Source organism: Embiotoca jacksoni, unplaced genomic scaffold (assembly GCF_022577435.1).
Source record: "Embiotoca jacksoni isolate LCO1_2020_lvr unplaced genomic scaffold, fEmbJac1.0.p SCAF_10, whole genome shotgun sequence".
NCBI lineage: Eukaryota > Metazoa > Chordata > Actinopteri > Embiotocidae > Embiotoca > Embiotoca jacksoni.
Genome location: NW_027185230.1, coordinates 14,708,460 through 14,735,009, shown reverse-complemented (window position 1 = coordinate 14,735,009; position 26,550 = coordinate 14,708,460).

Here is a 26,550-nt window from a genome sequence, read left to right as displayed (position 1 = left end):
TTGCTACCCTGAAGCAGTGCTAGAGCTTTTTTACGTCTTCCGGGTGCAGCAACTACTCCCCTTGACCTCCCTTGGAAAACCGATCTGCTGCAGACATAAAAACAAGTCAAAGCTAAGCTAAAAAATAAAAAAAACCTTCCAAGCGCAATCATCACAGGAAGTATGTTGTGTAAATAGGGTAGTTAATTAAAAGAAGGAATGTTGTAGTTTTTTCCCTAAACTTTACAAATCTACAAAGGTATCACAATGTTAACCAGTTTTTATCTATGTACGTAACTTAACTTACTTAACAGTCATAGCTCATTTATTTGAACCAAAACCAAGATTTTTTTTCCCAAATCTAACCAAGTCGTTTTTTTTGCCTCAACCTAACAACGCTACAAATGTTTCACAACATTAACCACATGTTTAATATTTCCATGACAACAAAGGTCACAAACACCTGTTGCTGGTTCTCTACAACGATCATAGACAAATGACCACTCATTTAGGTATGAGACCATGTTGGTCCCACAGAGGGCGCTGGATTTACTCATATATGGTGATTAGGGAGTCACTGGAAATATATCTACTTTGGTTTGAGTATGTGTTAATTATTACACATCTCTGGAGAAGACGATCTGGTTGAATTGCGGAAACTAATTTGTCCATTAAAAAGAACTGCAAGAACCTTTGCAGGATATTCGATGGGAAACTTAACTTGTTAAAATGTAAGCAGAGGTTTGTGTGCTATCTGTGTGCGTGTATGTGTGCGTGCGTGTGCGTGTGCGTGCGTGCGTGTGCGTGCGTGTGTGTGTGTGTGTGTGTGTGCGTCCAGCTGGTTTCACCTGGCCCTTTTGTGGGCTTTTATCATCTGGTTGTAATGGGCCCAAGCAAAGTACGAGCTGTTATCTCTGTGGGTTCACGGAGTGTAATCCCCTTTTCAATATTCTGTTTGGGTTTTGGAGCACGATTAGATACGGCAAACGTGTAGATCGGTGAATGCTGAGCAACTCAAACGGAATCGAATGATAACATACTTTTGGTTTACCTTTGTAATGGCTTGGCGAAGTACAGAACATAGTCATGGAAATGGACTCAGAGTGTATGATAATTTGAGTTTGTCACCTGTAGCTGGTGAGGAACTTGTGGATTAGACCATGGCATTATCTAACCTATGTCCCCCACCCTCTTAAAGCTATTATTATTTTCCTCTTATCTTTCATATTTACATGCAGATATACACCTACAATCATCAGATGCTTCAGCAGTGTCAGCTTTGAAGTGGGCAAGCACAATGTGCTTTTCTGATCTAATTAATGCACCAATTAGGAAAAAGGAAAACTGGCTTCCCAAGGGCAACTTTGCCCAGGCTCCACTAATTAAATCCAGGAAACATGAGTGATATGCTTCCTGATCAGATGTGACATGTAGTTTCTTGGTGCAGACAGCTACAATAGGTAGGACCACACATATATGCATACGGACACAAACACACACGCACACATGCAGTTAAAACAAAATAGAAAACCCAGTTCTCTAGCAAATTTCTGGACCTCTGTAAAGGTTAAAGCTCTTTTATGGTTATAAAAAAAATAGTGCACAAAGAAAAATACATACATATTTAGGCACCATTAATGAAAATGAAAGATTCCCCAAATATATTTTTGTCTATGTCTGCATTGAAGTTGGAAAGTATAATATGGAAATGAAAACACTGTCTCACAGACAGATGACTATGAAGCAGTAGCCAAAATTAACTTTAATGGCATGCAAATATTTACTTGCCTTGACACCATCTGTTATTAATGTTTAACGTACCTTTTAAATTGTAAATGTGACGTGACACTCATTAGCATCTGCTAATGGTTGTATCCACCTTTGTCTTTCTCACATACTGTAACCTAATTAAATGCCATAGCTATAGCAAAAAGTGCAATTAATGAATCATCAGAGCAAGAGAGCAGCAATAAAAGAGGAGCCATTAAAAGCGAAGACGGTCTCGTATAAATGCTGCACTCCCCTTGTTGTACAATAACATTTAAAAGGGAGCTTAATCATTGTATATACAATTTGTCATACTTATGTGATCTTAAAGGTGGCTAACGACTGAAATGTCTAACATAGGTTATGTCAGACATGCCTGATCTCCCCCCCCCCCAAACTTTTCCCCCCATTTAATGAAGTTTTAGTGGCTGATTCCATAAGATCCAATGCAGGTTTGTCCATTAATACTCAAGAACAAACGAACAATTGTGAAATATTGAATGAATGGTGATGAGCTCAGCATGACGGGGCCCTGCGGTTATCTGAAAAGGATAGACATCCTCAGGCCAATTACTGAATCTTCTTCATGGCCATGGAATAAATAAAGGATATTGTTTGTTACAATGCTGTTTGTTCTTTTCAAATAAAAGGATTAAACTGGTCAGTGATCGGCTACATTTTCTTTCTATATTATAAATTAACCCAGAGTTTAAAGCAACCAACTACTGCTTAAATCTGTTGAATGACAGTGCCGCAACATTTTAGTATTTTTTAACACCTTGTAGCTGAATTCTGTATTTACGTTGACCAATTTTTTTTTTTTTACCTTAAAACACAGTAAAGACGAGATTGTTTCCGTGATGATGACCATCACACAAGAATACTGCATTTACATTAATTGCTAGTTTTCTCCTTCCTTTCTTTTTTTTTTTCCCTCCACTGTCTTTGTTACAAGTTTCCACCTTTCCTTCATTGTTATTCGTTGTTGACACCGTGGTTCTCAGAAAATTACTAAGTCAATTCCAAATGAGTCAATAACAATCTGGTGAACTAATAAATGCAGCTATGGATGGATGCAGGGAGAAGAATCAACACTTAATGGCTTTGTCCTTGCCCCTTACCCTCAATCCTGTTGATCCATCCTCCCCCTGCCCAGGAGCATATACAGGATGAGCACATTGTAGTTCTTCTGACCTTGGGCACCTGATCCCACAACATACACATGATAACAAAGTTGATTAACCTTGATCCATGAGCCTTCCCTATACTGGTATTTTTAAACAGTTGCTTTGTAGTAATAACTGCGGTTCCTTTCACAATGGATTTCACCTTTCACCTCTTTATGGAATAAGGTAAGACTAGTGTATCAGGGGATCAGTATTGCAAACTTGTTTATTTGTAGTGTGCGCACACATACGGAGGCATGTACTGTAACTGAAACACACTGTTGATGTCAATTTTTTTCAGTTTACTGATCTTGAAGAAAGACTTCACAGACTTCACTTTCTTCAAATTCCAGGGTACATAGTGCAGAAAATACGTGTTGATGAGGTGAAGTTGACTTCAAAAGTAAGATATATTGCCTTCAGGAACATTTTGATGGTTCATATTTTGGTTAGTTTAGAATTTCTACTCAGAGACACTTTTGGAAGAAGTTGGCCTGAACTCTGTCTTATTTTCAAGATTGTACCCGCCTCTGCACCAGGACTGAGTTTGTGCTCCAGGGGATTAAACAATAATGAAATTCCTCCATACGAGCTCTTGTGGAGATGCTCATTAAAGACATGCTCAGCATCTAAATGCTGAAATAGTCTATTAATTTAATAGAATCGCCAAGTTTAGTGGACTGGCTCATAGGGACAAAGTAAATTTGCATGAGTCTCTCTTGTCAAGTTGAACTCTGATACTGTACGCATATTTGGGCAGTTGATCAATAGCTAGCAATCTTGCAGTGCTGACCTTTGTGGGAACAGAGAGCTCAAAGGTCCAAAACAGAGAAAGTTATTGTAGCTTATTAGCCGTGTTCCATAATTCACTTCTAATCAATGCTCTCGACCAAAGCATAACTTGCTCGACAAAAGAGACATGGTTTGTAGACATTTTGACATTATGCCTATTTTACAAGAATGGAAAGATGATCTTTGATGTACTACTTTCTGGTGTGAATGGGACTTAACTATAAGACTGTATATAGCGTTAATTTCCCTCATAAAATACTAAGTTAATATATTAACTTAGTATTATAATATTAACTAATCAGCTAAATTCACTCCCTTTGATCAGAGTTCTGGTGGTCCATCTGAAAATAATTCCATGATTAGTTAAATATTAAGCCTCAAAGAGAGATATGTTTGGGGGCGTGTCTGGTTCGATTAACATGCATGGGGTGTAGTCACCTTGCCAGTACAGGAAGACCAGCGTATTGTCTTCAAGTTCTCAGTCAGATCCACCCCTCATTCCTTCCGAGCTCTTCCAAATATGGTCACTGCTGGCTCCAACAAAAACAAGAAGGAAATTGCCAAAATGTGAGACTGGAGGCTTCAAAATGGCCGTTCAATAAACTTAATTGGTGGGTTTCCGCCTGGCCTTAACACCAGACTCTAGGAATCTATACACCTACTGTACTCTTTAAATCTGGACTTGTGTAATAGTTCTTATTCTTTAACACAGCCACAGTCCTATTTGCACTCCTGAGACACATAAGCAGGCTCCATTAGGAAAATACCCATTATACAGATACAAATTATTTGATGAGGCCGGCGGCAGGTCAAGCCTGTTGAGACGACGTGCCACAGATTAGCAAAGTGGGGAACGCAGTAACAGAGCCATGGGGTGGACAGGTGAGGAATAGATGATTCATAAAAACACAGAGGCTGAATTTAAATGGCCTTCCCAATTCACTTCCATACTATGACATGTGAGAAGTGATTATATTAGATGTGCAAGGGCACTGAGTTTCAACTTCAAGGTTATGAGCACTTTGAGATTAGGTATAATCAATGCGGTGAGTCTGAAGATGTAATTCATTTCAGAATGTATTTTTAACCACATAATCAATTCATGCAAGATACATAGTACAGTCTCCGGCCACTGTTATCTTATTTATGTCATCGTGTAATGTTTGATGTGCATAATAAAATCTACCATTAATTTAAACAGCCACCAATCGACAGTGCTGTTAATTCTGTACTGCCAGTAAATCATCAGCCGAGGAATCTCAACCATAAAAAAGTAGACAGATTGTATTCTCAGATGGAGGAAAACCAAACGGTCTCATTCTGCAGATGTCCCCATAACATATGTATTATTTTTGTTCTTCCTGCTCTCTGTAGTTTTTAGTACTTCATTTTTTTGTCAATTTTTGTTTAAGGGTTTTGAGCTCTTTAAAAAGAAAAAAAAAAAAGACAGTTGCCCATGAAAGAGCAAGTACAAATTTTCAAAAATGGATTTAAATAGGTGCCCTTCGCTACTAATAAAATGCATTTGCTTTGATCCGCCTCCATCCCCACTGTTTCAATCTCTGCTCTTTATCATTTTCTCTGTGCTCCCACAAACCTCACCGGTGTCGCCAGTATGCGCTCATTACCTCACAGCGTATACACATCTGACCCTGGACGCCTTACAATATACACAAACAGTGTAGAGCCTCTGGTCAGAGACAGCTCCTCTGAGGTTCAGCGCTTCAAACTCAGTCTCAGTCCCTCACCGGAGATGACTCGAGTGTGTCAGGACTAACATTTTCCTGCCCGCAATATTGTTTTTCCTATAGATTGAGAGTGGGAGAGGAGAATTAGTTTTTTGACAGAGAATGCCCCTTATGGCTGCTCGCGCCCCCATCAGTCACGCTCGCATGGCTCCATCTACCTTTGGTGGGCTTGCCATGTGTATGAATTTGAAAGAGGTTTGATCCTGCAGAGAAGCTGAACCTAAAATGTGTCTAGAATTCAGAAATGTTACTTCGAGGAGAGCGTTTCTCCAGCATAGAGTCAAAATATATGGTCGCCTAGGTCTCGTATAAATACTTCTCCTGTCATCTTTGGAAAATTAAATTTATTTTCACCACCCTAGCAAGTTCTGCAGCATACACGAGTTCAAGAAACACACAGCTCATCATTCAGGTTACTGTGTACAGTCGCTATCCAGCTGTCCGGGATTGTGTCTGGTTCTAAGTTTGTAGTCACTTCTACCTCGTTTCAAACTAGCGAGGCACTAAATTTAGTTGCACCATTCAAATGTAAGTGACACCTTTGAAACGGTGAACACCAACATCAGGTGCAGCATCACATTGGATTAATTGTAATAATTAAAGTAAATGTCAAAACAAAAATTGTATCATGTATGCTTCTCTTTACGTATGAAGCAAAAAAGTCATAATATCTATAAAGTAGTAATTCCAGTGCACACTAAGTATGTTCAGATCAAATCTTGTCCAATTACTTATTAATGAAGATAATTTAAACGGCGCTGTATTTCTGCTGAAAGTATACAAGGTGCGATCAAAACGTTCCGAGACTGTTCTCGTTGTGCAATAACGGTGCGCAGCACCGTGATGTGCACACAGCAGGGAGGAAGCTGTACTCTTTGTGAGTAAGTATTCCAAATTATATCGCCTGATCAAAATCAGCACCTGTTTGACACGTTTTTTTGTGACCACCAGTATGTGTGCATTTGCAATTTCACCATGGACTTAATCAGAAAGTACACATCAGATTTCTGTAAAGCTCAGGAAATCAAGTTTCAGGTTGAGAATCGGGTTGGGGTTGTGCACCAGGAACTCGTCTCCCAGGGTCAAACTGTGAACACAGAGTTCGACTTTAATGTCGTGAGACATCTGAGGGAAAACAACCTATGGCACTATGGGTTCTCCAACATGACAGTGTGCCTGCTCACAGCGTGTTCAAAATGCTTAAGTTTCTTGTCCTCAATAACATAATCACCAGATGTGGCTCCCTGTGATGTCTTTCTGTTACCAAACAATTTTACCCCAATTTTGACCCAAAATTGACATGTGCTCTATTCTCAAGTTTCAGGCCCATGGTTAAATTGCAAATGTGCACGGACCAACGGTCAGAACAATGTGTGTAACACAGGTGCTGATGTTGACGAGGCGAAATCTTGCTTTCAAAAGTTATTGCTGCTTGGTTCACATCATCATGCTGGGCTCCCTTAACGAGCAACAGGAACAGTTTTAGACGTTTTTGGTTGAGCCCTTCACATAGATTCATGCTGCTGGATAAACTAGTGAACCCTTGAATGTCTAAAGTGAGCTTTCAAGAACTATCACCACATGAAAATTTCAAGCACAATTACATATTCTGTTCAACACTTGTGTCTTGTATAAAACTGGAGGGTGAATTTCCTTCTCCAGCAAAGACTTTAAAATCTTTAAACAGCTCTGTGCTTCAAGTGTAGTTAAGAATTAAAAGCACTGACCCTGGGCTTTGGCTGAATCCACACAACATGTTTTGGTTTTAAATAATAATGTGTCACTACATCAACTCTTGGCAAGTGTACAGACTCTCAGTGGCCCGAAGACTTCAACCTCGCTCCCTGGCAGCAATTTATCCTTGTCAGATCTGCCTTTGAGCTCTTTGTTATGTAGAGTGGATTGATCTTCATCCAGCGTGTTTACTGCAGCCTACATCTTCATGGCGTAGAAAATACCTGTTTACTTATACTGGTAAATACAATATTGATAGGTTTGCAATGTGGCAAGATTTAAGGAGCTTCCTGTTATATATGGTAATGATATTGGATTAATCCAGCATTTTTTGGCCCATGTAGAAGAGACATTGATTAATCCATTATGTTTTCATCACTGATTAGAATTGTATTGTCCTGAAAAAAGTTAATAATCATAATAACAATGATAAGAAGTAAACTCATTTTCCTGGATGACCGCCCGCAATTTCTAAAATAACTGAAGAGTTAGGGTGAACATTCAGCCTGTCAACAGCATAAGTACTTTATGTTCCAGATTGATTCCATAACAGAACAAATTGGTACAAAATGAGACAACAAACAACACAGTACCTAATGTTGGATACAAACTGTTCTTTATGTCACTATTCCAGTCTCTTGGTTGCCCTCTGTTTTTTTTCCCCCATGTACAATCTCTATGCTTCCTTCTGGAGCAGCTCTACCTAAAACTCTGCGGCTGCCCCCCCGAGGGCTTCTGCCCATCTGATCTTCCTGCTGAGTAACCCCCCCATCCGTTTGCCCTGCCTTCTGGGGATGATCTAAGAGTTCAATACCTTTACTTGCCGAAGCGAGCTCTGTTTGCTCTTGAGTATGTCTCTTGCTCACCCGTCCTTCAGTTCAGCTGACCTCTCCTTCCCTCATGGTCTCTGCCACTCTTTACTGGGGTTCTTCCACACCCAACACACCTGTTCATCATTTCCGCAGGAGCTCTGGCTACATAAATATACAGTAAAGATTCGACAGGGTCATTTCCATTACAGTCATATGTAAGGGGCATGACTTGAAGATTGACAATATATAAACGGTACTAGTTCAAAAACCTTGCCTATGGATAGACCATGATTTTAATTTTAAATGAGCGGTTTTAATGTGAAATAGATACAGGCTGAGAAGAGGTCCATTTGAAGCCAGGGTCTTTCGAATAGGGTAAGTGGTATTGTATTTCATGCCGTTGAAACAATCCCTGTTAAGCTCCAAAGTTCAGAAGTTGGAGAGAACTGGAGAGAGAAGCGAGTGGGTGAACTGTCAATCATGGCCGTCAATCAGCAGTCATCAGAACCTCGTATGAACCGACAAATCTTCAAAACTGAGCATTAGTTGTCAAAATGAAGACCAGCAAAGTTACGAAAGGGATTGGATGTAGCGATTGAGACTAATTAGTAGCTGATGCCTTTCGTTGGCACCAGCATCTAGCATGCCTTGGCATCGCACTGTAAAGTACCTCTGCATTGACTTCAGCCTCAAGCCATTGAAGAAACTGCTTGGACTGAAGGCTTAAAATTTCACATCTTATGCTGCTTTTGTAAATACATGGATAGATGCGAGGGGAAAAAATAAATACTTTTTAGGACAGTGGTGGTGAATGGTTGAGAATAGAGGCTGGCAGTGTCATATGGGATGCTAATATATTCTGGGAGAAAGTGTTGTACTTTCCTCATTAGTAGCCTCCAGTTTGACAGAGGTGCCGGGGTGGCTGCCATTCACCCTGGGTAATTATCCAAAGTACGCATTGAAGAAACCCATTTCCTATACAAGCAGACTCCCAGAGAAAATGACACTAACATAAGAATGCATTTTCTGTAAATGATTTCTTTGACTAATGTGCTTTTATACAGCTTCAAGAAACCTAGACACTGGATGTATTTTTACAAGCGAAAAACCAACGTGATGTTCGTTATGTTTTAAGATCAGAGCACGGCATATTTTCAATATCTGTAGCGGTTTGGTGTTCTTTATGGTTTTATGTTAGGATTCAGTTGTAGAAGTTGATGCTTGCCTGATCGTGTTTAGGTTCAGAACAGGATTCTAAAGCTGTGTAAGAGGAAAGTCACAAACATCAGCAAGACTCATACTGTGGGCAGCATGAATGCCGGTACAGAATTTCATGGTAATCCATCCAATAAATGTTTATATTTCAGTCTGAACGGACAGCTTCTTTGGAAGAAATGGTAAATGCCACTATTAGAACCAGTGGAGGCCAGTGGGGGTAAATTGTAGAGAATGGTAGAGAATGGAAGAGAATGGAACAAAACGTTTCATTGTGGAGTTAGATTCACACTTTGTGGATGTGCTGCCACATGTGAAAGCATTTTCTTGTTAAAAGGAAAGAAGGACGGGTATTGAAATTAGCTTTGTCATGGAGGGTAAAAATAAAAAAAAATATGGAGAGATGAATATTGCATATAAAGTTAGATGGTCTCAAATTAATTTTATTCACCAGCGGGTTTGATGGCTCATAACAAGTGGGCACTTTTGTTACTGTCCATAACGTTAACATGTATTACGGAGCCCTTTTATCGACTACGCATTGCACAAATGGCTTATTCTCCATTGTGCTGAAAAACAATTTGATTGATTTGTTTTTATTTGCATGTGTTTACAGCATGTTTTCTTTCTCTCTGCTCATCCATGCAGGATTTTCAGTGATGTCCTGTTGATTAGTAAAAGACTAATTAAAACATAGATCTTCAACAAAATTATATTTGTGGTGGTGGGGAGGCAAAGCTAATTATCTACCACTGACTGAGGTTTGCTTTTCTGCGTCGATAAATATGGAAATATATAGGAAATAGCTGTTAACATATGGATTGCCTGGGAAAGAAAGAGATAAATGTGTCATTCCATTCTGCGTTGCAGCAAGTGGGGGCAAAGAGAGATAGGAACAGAGACGACGCCAGTGACAGGCCGCTTAGACAAATGTAAATTGTGTGTGCAGCCGAGGGGGAAAAACGAGCTGCAGGTGACACTGCAGACAGTTTAGGTGTTGGAAGTGCACTTCATGAGGTGTGATGGATCTTAATTCAAACCTCATCAGGCAGCAGGATGTCCATCCAAGCAACTTCAGACTCTGTTTGACTCCCACTTGTTTCATTGTCTTGTTCAGGTCAATTCAAGTGAATGGGGTGCTGTGACAGCATGTAGTTAAGAAGAATCCTCTTTCTACCTCTATTAAGCCAGTGAATCTCCAGTTTTCAGTTTTGATGTTAACATTTGAAAAACATACAGCTCATTTGTTTTTTTCTTCACGGTAGAATGAAAGTGTAAATTAACTTTTAAATAAAAATAATAAATTAATTTTTATTAGTTTTAAACAAAAATGACAACGACACCGATCTGGACATTGTAGTTAACGTCACACCTGAGCAGTGGGAGCTTAAAGTTTAATCAAGCTGCTGCAGTGTACCGGTGCAGAACATCACACCTCTGTCTTTTACCCGACTGAACGGAGCGAGGGAAATGAAATCAGCAGGCTGGGATGTGGGCTGTCTGTAATCAAGTTTCACCGCCCTTCCCTATCGACTGCTGGGTCAAGATCATATAAGCATGCTGCTGTGTCTGCCCACCATCCTGCCTGTCTCTCTATGCACTTGCCCTCTCTCTTCCAGCCTCTCTGTTTCCCTGTCTGCTGTGCCTGCTCTGCTATTTTGCCTTGAATACACCAGTCAATGAATATAATTCAGTTTTGGCATCAATCAGTGGGTGAATGGGAAACAATGTTAGCTCATACTTGATTATGAACTATGGGAAATCAAAGCCCTGATTGCGTTGCAACATTAACACTCAACTGTTACCATTAAGCAGTAAATGTTGGGTTTTTAAATATGCAATCTTGTTGACAGAATTTATGCACAATTACAAAGAGTCCGGCCTGAGAGAGGCTATTTCATTACACGTTTAGATATGAGAAGCCTCAACAGAATTAACTTTTATTGTAAGAGGCACTCACCGACAACAATATAGCAAATACGTGTGATTATATACCTATTTTGTGTTTGTAGGAAAATATTTTACAGGGCACAGGAGACGACATAGAGTCAGCATGTAATGAGCCTTGATGAAACTTAATAGCAGTATTGTGAGATGGGGAGCGCTCCATTTCACTGTGACGGAAGAGCCTGTCTCTCAAAGATCCATTTGCGTTATACCAAGGTCAGCGTTTTGCCTTTTAATGAGCGTAATCTCATGGAGGTGCAGTAAATACTGGAGCTGCCACCCACACTTGAATATACATGACGATTAATAAAAAGATTAGTGACACTAAAGAGTGGACACAATCAAACTGCAGCGGCCAACTAGTGCTCCTTATTCCTGTGTTTGTTACCAGAGCCTCTAATCACATAGACGGCAGCTTAAGGCAAACAATTGCGTGGTCCATATAAACGGACGTGGTGCGAGAGGCACTTAGGAATTTAGCCCTGGAAATGACCCCAGCCTCCTCTTGGAGGATGTCATTAATATGGGCTTAGGATGTGCCTTCACTTGATCCAGTTCGGTTTATTTGGTATCATTATTAGGTACTGGTGTATTTTAGGCTCTTTATATGATAATTTATCACTTTGAATCCCACCTAGTTTGTTTGTTTATTCGAAATGATTGCTCAAACACAGCTAACTATTTGGTTTTTCCGTCTAACCGGTTTGCAAATGAATGAAAGGGTTAATATCCTGACGACAGTGCTGTGACTGAACTCGTGTCCAAGTGTAATGGCGAAACAGATCCGTCTCTAGCTCTGTTTATACTGCCGTCTTCCAGACAAAGAATAATCAGCTTAGGCAAACAAAGCTTCAGTTTTTGGAATAAACTTTAATGATTCCTCACCTCGGAAAATCATTGCATGGTCGTCCAGCATAACTCACGGATTCTCACTGGGTCTCTGTATAAGGCATGATGTATACTTAATATTTTCTCTGTTAACATTACAAGTAAATTTGCAGAGCATATAAGAAAAGACAAGTTACTGAAACTGTACTAAAAGAAATATGATTTTTGAGGTTATTCTGTCCACATGAAGCTTTTTGGCCACCAAATAGATCTTCAAGGTACCCACAGAAATCGTAATCCCACAACAAACACTTTGTGATAACATGTTTTAGAAAGTGTCTGGTGAAAAAAACTGTTTTCGTGTAGTCGTTTCTCAACCCAATTATCTGTGAAAATACTTAAGGCCTTTAGAAAATACGCAGCTGAAGTAGTCTGAGCTGCTGCAGCATGGCGTAAACAACATATTATTTTCAGAGGGGTTGTTGGGTCGATCCTCATACCAGCAGAATGAATTTGGTTGGTAAAAAGGAAGCACTTGCCACCACTGAAGTGCCCTTGAGCAAGGCCATAAACCGTAGACTGCATATAAAAGTGGGCATAGCTTCCGGCTCTGAAAAATAAGAAATATGTGTTACCACCCAGTGCCGCTAGAGGTTGTCTCCAAAAAGACTCCCATTCAATTAGTCTCATAAATTTCTCAGTCAAAAAAAGTAAATAGATTTATCTCGGTTTGGTTAACTAAAATTGCTCCATCTTATTAGTTTTCTGGCCGTCCATCTGAAAATAATCCCGTCCTTAATTAGAAAATAAGCTTCAAAAAGCTGTATTTTTGGGGACGGGTCTGTTTGATTGACAGGACTGTGGTGCAGTCAGGTTACGGCTATCGGTGGGCGGGACGTAGTGTCCAATCAGATCGAGTCAGATCCACCGCTTGCCCTACATGGTCACTACCGGCTCCAAACCGCTCCGAACGAGCAAGATGGCGCCAGCCAAAATCCGAACTCGAGGATTTATTACGGTCGTTCACAAACCCAATCAATGGGTGACGTTGCTGTTGGTTGCTGCTTGCCATAAACCCACAATGGCTCCAGTATCGGTTTTCAGTGGCCAAGAGATCAAGTTGTGGCTGTACTGGACAGCTTCCAGGTCTAAATATGTGTAACCGTGAGAGTGAATGGGGTTTACCTTAGAAGGATGATTATTGTTCTGTGCAACTAGATAACAAAAAGACCAATTCAATGATTTTAAATGGAGAGATAACAGTTTATTAGTAGGTAGAGCTATGAAATTCAAGAGTCGTAGTTTGATGAAGTGTAAAGGTATGAAGCTAGGATGAGCTGAGAGTGTCACCATGGCTGCAAAGCCACTTTAAAAAAAGAGGCAGTTCTCACTCCTCCCAGACTGCCTACCTGTCACCTGAAGCGCCATCAAACCCGCTGTGACAAACTGACATGAGAAGCGTCTGCGAGCTGTCTTCCAGCCAGACAGCCATGTCATCTTATCCTGCTTTTGGCATGGCGTTCAGGAAAGCAGGGAATTAAACCTAACGTTAACTTCATAAGCAGGGAGCGTTTTCCCACTTTTGCATGGCGAGACAATTTTGTGAAAACCGGTGTTTTGTTAACGGTGGTGTCCGCATTATCAGTGACATTGTTGGATCAAAATCATTACTAGTTTAATGACTTGTGCCAATCAGCCATCATATAACCAATGAGCCTTATTAGCAAGATTACAGCTGCCTGAAGGGTAAATGACAAAACATCATTATATGTTCACACAATAATGTCTTATTGATCTTTTAATGAACCCAATAATTGTGTACACTGAACATAGCTAGGATTGAATAATATGGCATAATCAATCATCGAAGCATTCATAGTTTTCTTTCTGAAAAGACTGTGTCCTGTATGTGTGGGGCCGTGCAGTGGTGTGAAAATAAAGGTTTTGGCTTTGAATAGAAAACCAAAGTGCATATGAGAACTTAATTGCTTTACTGCTTTCTAGTCCTTTGATGTCTCTGCTGCTCCGTGAACTCAAAAAAGTTCCTCATAACTTGAATATTTCCACAAACCTCTGCACAGTACCATGACATTGCTGCCGCTACGACAGTTCTCTCTTCTACTTCACTTTTAAACCTCATCTCAACTCTCTCCCAATCAGTGAAATCTCAGATCCCTTCATATTTGCTCGACTCCATCCACACGACTGAATAACCCCACTGCATCCCAACCAGGGCATGTCCCTGTGGATACCCATTACACGATGCTATAATTAGACCTTTTTGCAATATAAAAAAAACCCCAATGTTATTTTATGAGATGCTTCTGTGCATTATTGGTTTCTCTCTTACTTTGAAACTAGTATTCACAGTGGCAACTCTGCTGTGACTCATACCCAGACATCCAAGGCTGTTTAATCCCAAACAACAAAATTTTGTGCATGGCTCGTATTTGCAGGACATCCCCTGAGGGATCAGGGACACCCTCTGGCACTTTGTTCCAACTTTTTGTCATCCCCCATCTGTGCTTGCCTTTGCTTACTGAGCTTCTTAAGCCTCTCAAAATGTTAACTTTAACTTAAACAAATTACCTCAAGTTTTCATCTCCTTTCCTCCACTGGTTGCCTAAAGCTGGTTATATATCAAATTCAAAAACCTGGTGTTTGCATCCAGCACCTCTGTAGCCTTTGGCCTGAGTTTTTGCTGTCACAAGACAAGCTATAGCTCTCACCCCACACCTCCTCCTCTCATCCTTTCTTGATGATCAAGTGAAGATCCCCCCTTGTCAATATGACTCCTATACAGTGAAAATCTCTACCACTGTGAGCTGAAAAGGATTACATTTGTATTTATTTATCTGTGGATCAAATTAAATGTTTTGGTACTGTTAAAACATGCCTTTTTATTCAGTTACAAATTTTGAGACCTAAACCACATCCCAACTAACTTTTTGCTACATTAACCACGAATAGTCTCACGTAGATAAAACCACTTGGTTTAAACTTTGGCAAATTTTGCATGAGGACATCTTATTTTAGTCTTGTCAAAAATATTTTGGAACACATACCTCTCTTTGTTATGTGCACTGAAGTAGCTGGAGGCTTCTCTGTAGGGATCCAGCCAGCTAGCATCTTCTAATAGCCTGAGGTGTTTAGGCAACATCTGTAAATTGTTGCAACAGAAAACAATCTGCATACATGCTTTTCCATTAAATAGATGAACACTAAAGATTTGTACTGTAATGTGTCATATAATTAAAAAAGAAAAATTAAAAAAAAAAAATCACAATACCTTTTGTAAATGTAGCCTGGTATAATTTAAATGACATCAGGCACAAAGCTAAAATCAGGGCACTTTTTTATGGACTGTTCTCAGAATAAGAGAGCAGCATTAAATTGATTTGGAGGACTCAAATAGAAGTAGGTTTTTAATAAAAAATTATGATCCTAGGCATACTGAGCTCGTATAAATCAGTAAAACAAGCTGAATAACTTATTATTCAGAAACCACTATGAAACTGCAGGTACCAGTTACTGTTTTAGATTTTTTTTTTTTTTTAATGATGCCTAACCTACCTCTTATACATCAGAATGTTTGTATTGCCGTTGATGTATTTTAGCATACTGATGTTACAAATTTAGCTCAAAGCATAGCTGTTCCTTGTTCTTAATTGTATCACTTCAATTGCCACCTTATTCTTTATATAATCAAACGATTTTACAATACCATTCTACACCAGCTTCTTTTGTAACATGGTCTTTTTCTCTTTTGTGTCAGTTCTCATTCACATTGGCTGCTTGATAATGTATCACAGATCACTTAAAACCAACATTCAAAGTCTCTAATCTGAAGTTATCTCTGGGCTGAATAAATGATAGGAAGATGGAACCTCCACTGGAGGTTGTGGGTTTTGTTTCTGATAATGCAATGTGAGATTATTTGGTGGAGGTCGTTATGGGTGACACACAGCCTTGGGGTATATGCTCTACCTGAGAAGACATATCAGGGGGAGTTAACACAAGGGACAGTCCGACTTGGCTCCAAGGTAGTTAAGCTTGAGGAATGAGTTTTTGGACCTTGCCTTGTAACAGTGATCTTGATTTAGATCATTCCATTTAAAAAAAATAACATTGGTAACTTTGCAGGCATTATTCAAGCTCTCTCACTCACACAGACATTAAAGGTCAATCAGATTTTGTAATCGATTTTCAAGCTTATAGGCATTCAATTCAAAGAACATAAAATAGTGGCACTGCCACTGGGGACGATGAATGTTCGACACTAAATTAAAGGGTTTCCTGTGTTGATCACTCGCAGGATTGTATTTTGTCTGCTTCGTGTGATTTATTTCCAAGACAGTATTAATGTTTTGTTGATGAGCTCAATTAATCATAGGTTTTTGATGATCGTAAAATATTTTCAACCAAAAATTCAGATACAGTGAGGGATATTTGATCTCTCGATAAAGAAGGATGATACAATTTTTTAAAACATGTCCTGGCGGAACCTTAATACACCTTCTAAGCTGACAGGTTTTAGAAACTGCAACTTCGCAGTCTTTTGTATTAATGCCTCACTAAAACAAAGCTCTTAATAGCGTTGAATAAGAGTCTACCTGAGATTTGACTAACTTAAGTCGTGAAGTAGTACAGACAAACACAGTGTAAGGTACTCATCCAAAACACCTCCACAGGTATCTACAAGTGATCAAGGAGTAAGATAATTGGAGGCCAAACTCGGACAAAAGATCTTGACATTGCCCTGACAGCACCCATAATATAATTTAATCGGACAACATTTCGATCATTAGACACTGTTATCCAGCTTTGGTCTGATTGATCGATTGACTAAATCATGCAAATCCGTTGGTTGTGTTCACTTGTCACCGATCAGCCAAAACATTATGGTTCCCTGTAGCATCTGGCATCAAGATGTTAACAGCAGATCTGTTAAATCCTGTAATTTGGCAGTTAAGATCATTAAGGCTAAGATGATGTTTAGTTGCCTTGTAAGTTTTTTGGGCTAAGATCCTCTTTGCATTATGATTCTTTAGGGAAACAAGGCCCAGACTTGTTTCAACACTTTCACCCGCATATTGATGCCGGATCATAGTCAGTCCCTGCTGTCGCCAAGCACTCACCAATATTGGCAGGAGCACCGAAGCCTTGCCGTTTTGGCGAAGCTCTGAGCCAGTCATCTGGCTGTAACAATTTTGCCCTTGTCAATCAGGTCTCTACACTCTTTGTTTTAATCCCAAATATCCCAGACCTTGACATAAGTCATTATTATGATCTCATCTGTGTGTATTGTTTCTTTCATTTGACCTTGATCTGACTTTTATCTGACTTTCACTGACAGAACTTTTTATTAGACTTAGAGGGTTATCTAAAATGTACTTTTCAAACAACAAAAGCCTGGAAGACAGGAAAAAAAGATAATTTGACTGAGAACCGTACAATTATAAACACATTCATCTCTGAGCCTGTTGATAAAGTAAATCAAAAGTGCAATTAGGCACAGGCATAAAAGCGGAGATGATTGTTCATTAGAGGTTGGAGCTCTTTCTAATGGACATGTGAGCCTGTAGTTAATATTGCTCATGTTATTTGTTCAAAATGCTCATATTATGACTGTCAAACTCGGATGACATTGTATCAGATTGCTTTGTGTCAGACTTTGATGGAATTGTTCTCAACAAAACATTATTCTCATTTTACCTCTTTAGAGTTAACTCACCCCTCGCATTGGTTTTCATTTTTTATATTGTATTTTTATATATATATATATATATAATTTTTTTTACTTGCTCTTATTTAGTAAAATAATTAAAAACAAAACAGACAACAAAAAAAGCATTTTGACCTTTTTGCAGCGTAGCCTTTTAGCTCTTGGGAACAAATATTCCAGTTTTAAATTCTATTTTAAAATATTTGGTTGGTTTTACTCCTAACTTCACAAATGCAAACACAACTTGTACCTGTAAATTGAAATTTTCCTTGAATAAATATTTTTTTTAAAAGTACAAGGAGGACATTGGACATTTGTAACCCTGAAAAAAATTAAGTTATTCTTATTTACTACTTCAAACCTTTTCCAATTTTTGAAGTAATTCAAATCTACCAATAGATCATCTTTACGAGACAAAAAATAATAGGACTGTAGCAAAAATAACCATAATAAAACAGTGAACTTGAGGTTTCATTATTGATCTGAAAAAAAGTAATTTGACAAAACATTCTAAGTGTAAGAAATGCGTACTTGTTCTCATGCAATCGTGTGGGAAAGTACATCTTTGAAAGGACAAGGACCAAAAGAAAATACTGATGCAACACTAGAAATAAACATCAAGTATGAACACTAGTCCAAACCTGGTTATATCCTCGACAGCAGGAGTGTCAAAGTAATTGATTATGAGTCATTGGACAGGCAGAGCAGGGTTGAGGCAAGGCAAGTTTATTTGTACAGCACATTTCAACAACAAGGCAATTCAAAGTGCTTCACATAAAACTATTAAAAGCATCAAAATTTAAGGCAAAAGAAAAGGACATTTAAAATCAATTAAGAAGTGATTCAAACATTAAAAACAGTCATTAAAACATTAAACAAGCTAAAGATAGGATGAAAGTTACAGTGTAGTTTCAGAAATAAAATACAGTAGTAAAATGCAGAAGTGCAAGAAATTAATAAACATCTTTATGTCTGGTTTAATGAAAGGCAGCAGCAAACAGAAAAGAGTAAGACATCCACAGTCGATGCCACAGGCCATCTTTGAAAAAAGAGAGCCCTCTTTTCATGACCTCCAAAAGCACATACTTAGTCACTTAGTAACAAGCGAATCATCCCAATTACAACTGCAAACTGTTGTCTCTACATTGTCTTTTTATGGTATCATCAAGATTTGCTTGTTTTTTTTTTCAACACACTAATTCACATAGTAGTACAACATATCACTAAATTACAGCCTTCTTCATTTTGAATGATTATTGTCACTTTCCAATGGATACAAATATCTTGACTATTCTTTGATTACATTTGCATTGCTAATGTTTTATTATAGACTTACATTCATTTGAATAATGTGTTTCCTTGCAAAGCCACTGTATAGTTTTATTTTACCCTTTGAATGCACACACGTGTTGAATATGCATGTGACACACTTAAATACATTCTATACATATTTTTCTTGTACAGAAAATCATGAGCCCCTTGCTCTGTTACTTAGCATTTGAGTAGCTTTACTGTGGATTAGAACAAAACCAGCAAATCCATGATTTGCAGAGGTGTAAAATGCAACCAAAAGCTCTTAACACAGGTTAAATTACAGCTAAACTGAATGTTTGAGTTGCTAAACACAGATGTGACTGGGAACCTCAACATCATGTACTGCACAGGGAGCAGGTGTGTCTGAAGGCATCCCAACATTTACTGGAGCAGTGGAATTATCACTGTTAGCTATGTGAGCTATGATTTCTTGTTGTTTGCACTGTTGTTCACATTCCTGTATTGTTATATACATTTACTAAGAAGTGAATATGATTAAATCACGACTGATGTTGTGTACACGATCGTTGAGATTTTCACCTTTGAGAGTGATCTGATAACATGATGCAATATTGATTAAAGAATTTAGTTCCACTGACGAATCACATAAAATGAGAAAGTACTTCCCTTAGTACATAAACATATAGTACTCTTACATGTTTTTGTACTTACTTGTGTAGTCAGTGAATCTTGACAGTGTAGCGTTGTCTCAAATCGCACATCGGCATTCTGCACTTACAGGAAATACCCGTAACATTTGAATGCATCATCCGGAAACATGTCATACCGTCTTTGATTATTTTACCCAGAATTCAACATGTTTTCTTGCCCTCTGTCTTGTGCACTCAATAAACATACTCATGCCTTCTCTGTCCAACAGCAATATGGTGGTACTTAGTTTCAACATACTTAATGGTCCCTCCATTTACACTACGTAGACATAATGGCAACCGTTGAGGGTGAAAAGTGTCCATTGTTTCATCCTTAATTGGTGGAGCGTTTTAAGTACATTATCCAAGTGCACATCATGTTTCTATACTTGACACTGTGAACGCGCTTATACACTCAGAATAGTAAGTGTGAGAACGTAATTATGTGATTTGGAAGACAGACTATGTCTGCAGTAGCCTTTAAACCCCAAATACAGTGACCTTTACAGGAGGTCCAGACTAAACTAAAGTGCAGTTTCAACACATGCTTCTGAGCATACAGCAATGAGGCATCATGTGATTTTAACCCAAACAACACAGATCTATAACACTGTAAACCACAGCTGAGCTAAAGAATGGGGGCCGGGGGGGGGAGGGGGGTGACAGCTTTGCAAGGTGTGAAAGGATAATCACGTTATATTAACAAATAATACTGTCTACACACTTGGATATTCACTCTTCGTTTCCACACACGCAGGTAGACGTTTGTTAACACTAACAGATCAGGGGAGAAGGTCTGGGAAGGTGTGTACATTTTAACATGTTGGTGATGAATCCCAGTGCAAGGGTAGGGTTTACTGTATCACAGACACGAGAAAGGCAATCAAGGACCAAGGACCTGGCTGCATTTTAAATTCCGTTGTAAGTTACTTAAAAATGTGTCTTCCTTGTTATCTCTCACTTTGTACTCCTTAGCTTCCATACTTGTACGCTATATATTCCGACTACTCCAAGACTATGTTAGGTATTTGTTTGATGTTACACATATATGAGGCTTATTATTGAGATGTTTATCCACTTGACAGCTAGGTCAGTTGCCTGAAGATGTCTATGAGCCAAAACTGTTCTTTGTACGTGTTTTTCAATTGTCACATTTCTGCACTCCCTTTAGAATTTGTAACCCTCGCCAGCACATGTTTTGGTGTTTTTCTATTCTCTGTGTTGCATCTGTCATATGCCAATGAAAAAATAAATAACTTGGGACATTGGGACAGCAGGTTTCTCTTTCTCATCTTCCCCTTCACTCCAATGACGGAGTACAGTGTTCGTTTTTCTAACCCACTGGAATTTTTGTTGTTCATTTTCCCCTCATTTTCCCCTCACATCCGTTATCCAAGTATGCATCCACTCATCTTTCAGACCTGCTTTAAAGTCTTTTTGTTCTTTTCCAAACAGTAGAGCTGGAATAATTCATATGGCAACTGGGATGAATTTGGGTGTAACACTTCCTCGGGGTGTTCACCATCCACCATCCCAGTTTTTTGTTCCAAAGAGTTTCCTGAGCATGCAGCTGGAGAGTGAGATAGCAACCAGCTCATCGCCCCCCCCCCCCCCGTCCTTTTTCTTGTGCTTCCCCTTCTCTATATTTGCAGCGCTCCAACGTATGATAAAATCATCTGAAAGCCCTCCTCATTATTTGTTAAAAAAAAAAAAAATCCTCTATATTTATTCTTGGAGAGGTAGTTTGACTGGTAACCTGGAACAAATTTGCCCTTATTTATCAAATACTAGTCTAACTTTGGTCTAATCCTCAGAGAAGAAAAAAATATTTTTACTGGTGCCCTGCTTTTTGTCATCATGACAGTGTGTGTTCATGCTTGACTCGACTCAGCGTACTCTCATTGTAGCCAAACCAATCATCAGCCAGCAATAGATCAAGAGAGCCAATATGAATGGAAGTCCCTTGTTATTGAGTCATAAATTAAAGACACATTTCCTCAGATTTCATCGATGCGCTAAACAGTACCTTGTATGTGATGCATCATGAATGTGACAAAACCAGTAAATCAGTCTCTGGCAGTGTTTCCCAACATGGATAGAAGGCGCTAATTTATTCACGTGAATGCTTGGTAATACTTGTGCAACACAAAATTCAATATAATACATTGCACTATCTATGGGTAACTTTAAAATTTTGTAGAAAAAAAAAATCAATTTTCAGAACTACAAATGCAGTTTTTGTGCACATGAATGATCCAAAATGTGTTTTGGACCACAGAAAGTCATTAAGTAACACCTAATTGGTGAGGAGCACTGAAAATTCTTACTTCTACATATTGAGTTTACTCCTGTCTTTAAAACATTTATTGCAGTCAAGCAGCTCTCACAGAAAGGATCTTTTGATTAAAATGTGTGTAGAGGCTGTTATAACCGGGTTGGGTGTTAATTGGTTCTCCAAGCATTAGTTGAATGTTATGCTTGTAGTTGTGACATTTGAAACAACTGTTAAATAGATTTGATGACATATTATTTTCAGTTCGACAGACATCCATTCTCGAGCATTGACTTTCCGTGTACCATCCCATAGAGAATTTCAGTTACCGCACACCTCTAACATAAGGTGTCTGTGAGAGATCACGTATGCAAAGATGAAAGTAGGTCCATGGAAAATGCCTTGCTTGCAGTGTGTTATTGTGACACTTGGGCACACTGAGATGAGGCTCTTTCCACACAAGATCACATTCTCCTCCAAGGATGACAGATGTCTTGTACAGACACAATGCCTCTTCTACCAGATATCCCATCATTGTTCGGGTTCCAAACAAGATTGAGCCATATTGCTTCGGTTTGGATTAGTGTTGGGGATTTAAGCTGTACTGGAAGCATATTGTTTAGAGTTGTACACTAAAAGTAAGCTAAAGGTTTGGTCACACTAGAAAATGCAACAAGAAAGCGAAATAAGCAGCAGTAGATGTTCGATGACGAATCGTATTTTTCGTTTTCGTAAACGCCCCCCTCTTGTGGTACTCACGGCCTCAGCTCTTCATTTTTAGAAAGCTCCAAGTTTACAAGTTGCCAACGTTTTCAGAAATCGCAGAGGTCATGGAAATATTTTTTTTCTCCCCTGGATTGTAAATTGATCGTTGCAGTTTAATCTCAGAAAAATATTGATGTTCTCAATGGCCTCATCTTTTTGCTCTGTCATTATGCCTGTATTTCCTGTATTACGCTACCTCCTAAATCCTTAGCTCTGTGGCTTCTAGACATCGCACCTGTTGCCATTGCCAAGCAATGGTTCTCACAACTTAACGAATTGAACGCCAAGCATGCTGTGCGCATGACTTCGTATGTTGTAACCACCAGCTCAAGAGTTCCATTGGAAGGCAGCAATAGGCTAATCACAAGCTAATGGATATCAGTTACCAAGGCGGAAACACGCCTGTGCGAGTTATTCGTTTTCCCAGATTTGTTTGATACTTTTCTTTGTTCTCTCTCTTTATTCTCAGGAATGTACATAATTTTGGTTACTAAATATTTCAAAGAGAAAACAAAAAGCTGCATAGTTTTTCCAGCTTTTGCTGACTATCAGGATAGCTCTCTCCATTTTGAACAATCCAATTTGATTTTCCTGCAAATTTTTGCTCTTTTAAATGCAGGTGTGACAAAGCCTTAATGCTTAAAAAAAAAAAAAAAAAAAAAAACTAAACAATTGAAGGACCTACAGAAAATGCTTGTTCTATTGGGCATTTTTTTTTTCTCCGAAAAGCAGCATAGTCCAAATATTGTTTTTTTTCTGGTGCTCTAAATAAATAAGTGGAGAGATGGACGGAGAGAGAGACGGGTAGTTCAGGCAAAATTGCTTTGTGTCTAGTCAAGATACCGGCTCAGAAATACCTTAGCAAGTGATCCTGGAGTGGTGGTCTAAATCACTCTATTTGAAGTGGAACAATGCAGTGAACTGTCAAGATTGTTTTGACCAAGACAATATTGAAATAGATGAGTCTTTGATGTTGTTGCTTTGTTTGCTGCAGAAACGCATTATGATTAATGTGTAATTCATCACAACATGAAGGCCTATGAGTTTTTCCACTTAGAGTAAGAACAACTTGCTTTTCCATTTAATATAGAGCATTTAACTTAATACAAAGCACACTTCAGGATAATCCTTAATTAATCACTACCATAAAAACAATAGTTTCATTTAGTATTTCTGAAAAAAGAGGTTCAGACTCACCGGTTTGCAGAGTTGTATGCTTTTATAATAAAAATCAAAAATGTAATAATTAGTTATGTCAGTGTTAGCAGATTATACATTTTCCCAAACCATAACCGGATTGTTTTTGTTGCAAACAATTGTTTTCAAAGCAAGGCCATGGGAAACTTACTCTTCTTTCATACTCATCATTGTACACATCTTCAACCATGTAACTTACATGCAAAACAAAATATATGAAGCCTATCTGCATGACCGAATTAAAAAAAACTATCTAAAGTGGGTTTTTTTAGTTTTTTTTTTTTTTTTTTAACTTGCAGTACATGTTGGTCTTGTTGAAGCACCTCCTGCTGCCAGGCTCTTTGTGGAAGAGGCCGAGTAATTATTGTGTGCTCCAGAGCAAAGGGTCTGGCTATTGGCCGACCCTCTCCCTGTTGCCCTGGCAATGCTGCACTGTTATTGATAAAGCTGATAAAGAAATGCTTGGGCATGCACCTGACAGATTAGACCTGAAATCCCCGAGTTGGGGAACAGCTGCAGCCACACAGCGTACTCTAAGTCCCCCGACAATCAGCAGCTCACAGAAAAGTTTGGCTGAAGTGCAGGGACTGGGGAGAATGTCATTTTCTATAGATTTGTTTGCTTTTGGTTTGTCTCGTTTGTAATGCTGCTTTTAGATAACTGTTTACGGCAGATCCAGAAGCTGCAAGCTGAAAAATTAGAGCCTTTTTAAGATGAGATGGGATTGATTGGATATATAGACGAGTGCTGACTGGCATTTTGGAAACAGACTAAAGTTCCCACCAGTCTAAAGACTAGCATTGAGTCTCAACGAACGGAAGTTCCCATCACCTCCCTGCAATCTGCGATGATGACTCTCATGCAAATCGAGTGAAGCCCTATGATTATTCGTGTAACTACACACCTGTGCTGGATTTGTAAAAGCTTTCCTTCAAGCTCCACATTTAGTGGAATCATCTGGCTGCAATATATTATATCTAGTATGAATGTGCTCAGTGGAAATACTTTTGAAAAGTCATAGACACGTCACGTGAATAGCTAATTAAGATGTATGTTAGTCATCATGTGAGAATCATAAATACAATGTAAATTTTTATTAACTTTTATTTAGCAAATTTTACACTGCATCACTCAAGTAAACTGTGATACATCGGTTATCAGGCTATTTACAAGTATTGTGATTACAGCTTTTTTATATTTACTATACATTGTTAGCATCACTCTGGCATGTGTTACAATTTGACAACTTCACAAAGCAGCCCTATTACTTATGGTTTATATGAGCCATAATATGCAGTTTATATATGTAATATAGAATCATTTAAATATATATAAATTAAAAAAAACCTAGCTACATTTAGAACTTTATGTGTAAAATATATTAAATTTAAGGAACTTAAACTGCCACATAGCCTTGTGTAAGGACTTATATATGGCTTTCCATATTTTCTGTTTCGTATATAATGTTACATGTCAGATATTCATATTAAATGTGGCCAGAGTTTAAAATAATAAGGTAAACTTAGAAGATAATGGACAGTAAATGAGACAATTTTATGTTTATTTAAGGCGACAGAAATAGAAAGTCCTTGGTTATGTTGTATTTTTATTAATAAGCAACATTGATGCAGCACTTATTTTGCAAGGGCAATAGCATATGTAACTAAATTGCTCATTGTAAAGGAGTAATCATACATTGGTTACTATTTGCTATTTTATAGAAAATTTTAAGTTTATCAGCAACTATTTATTAGGAAGGTAGATTCACAGCTACAGTAGAAACTGCATCTAGATACTGGTTGCACTTTCTAGGAAATGGCTCAGTATCTCAGTCTGTTCTCAGTTCCTGAAGGCTTCTTAGGCATGGAGTTGTTACCCACTCATTAACAACTTTTTCTCACGTGTTCTCCACATCTTCCTCGGTTTGAACACCAGGGGTGGTAAATTATAGCAAATAACAGACAGATACATCATGCTCACCTAATTTATCATTGTTGTAAAAAGATTTGTTTTCACGGGACCCTCTGCAGGTTACCAACATGGCTAATGAACAAATTACACAAATTTGCAATATGCGGTTGGCCTGTAACCTAACAGCGATATCCTCAATATGCCATAACACAAAATGCAACAGTGTAACCCAGCGAGTTGGACTTCAGCACAAGATGCTTAGTGTTTGATTCTTCTGGTCCTGAGGGCACAGGGGCCGCAGAGCCGGGTGAAGGCCGGACATTTGTGGCAAAGCAATGAGGTGGCAGGTGTTGTGTGGTCTGTCAGGAGGATCCTAGGCCGTCTGCCAGCGGGTGCTGATTGACAGATGGGTAAAATAGTGAACTCTGCCTGGAGAATCCCCGCCGTGTGATGGATGGAGGTGTGACCGAGGAGCACCAGAGCACATTTGGATGCAGGGCATTAATCTGGTTTGACAGGGGCCGAGCAGGTGCTGATTCTACCAGTTGATGTTTATCCAGGATCAGTTTTTAATCTTATACATATATCTCCTCTATGTTTATCCATGCCATATTACATGAAGTTTTTTTTTCTACAACTCGCTACTTGACACACAAACGATCTACTTGTATCAGAGCTAATGTAGACTACGGAGGAGATTTCATTTTATGACCCAAATCCCCATGATT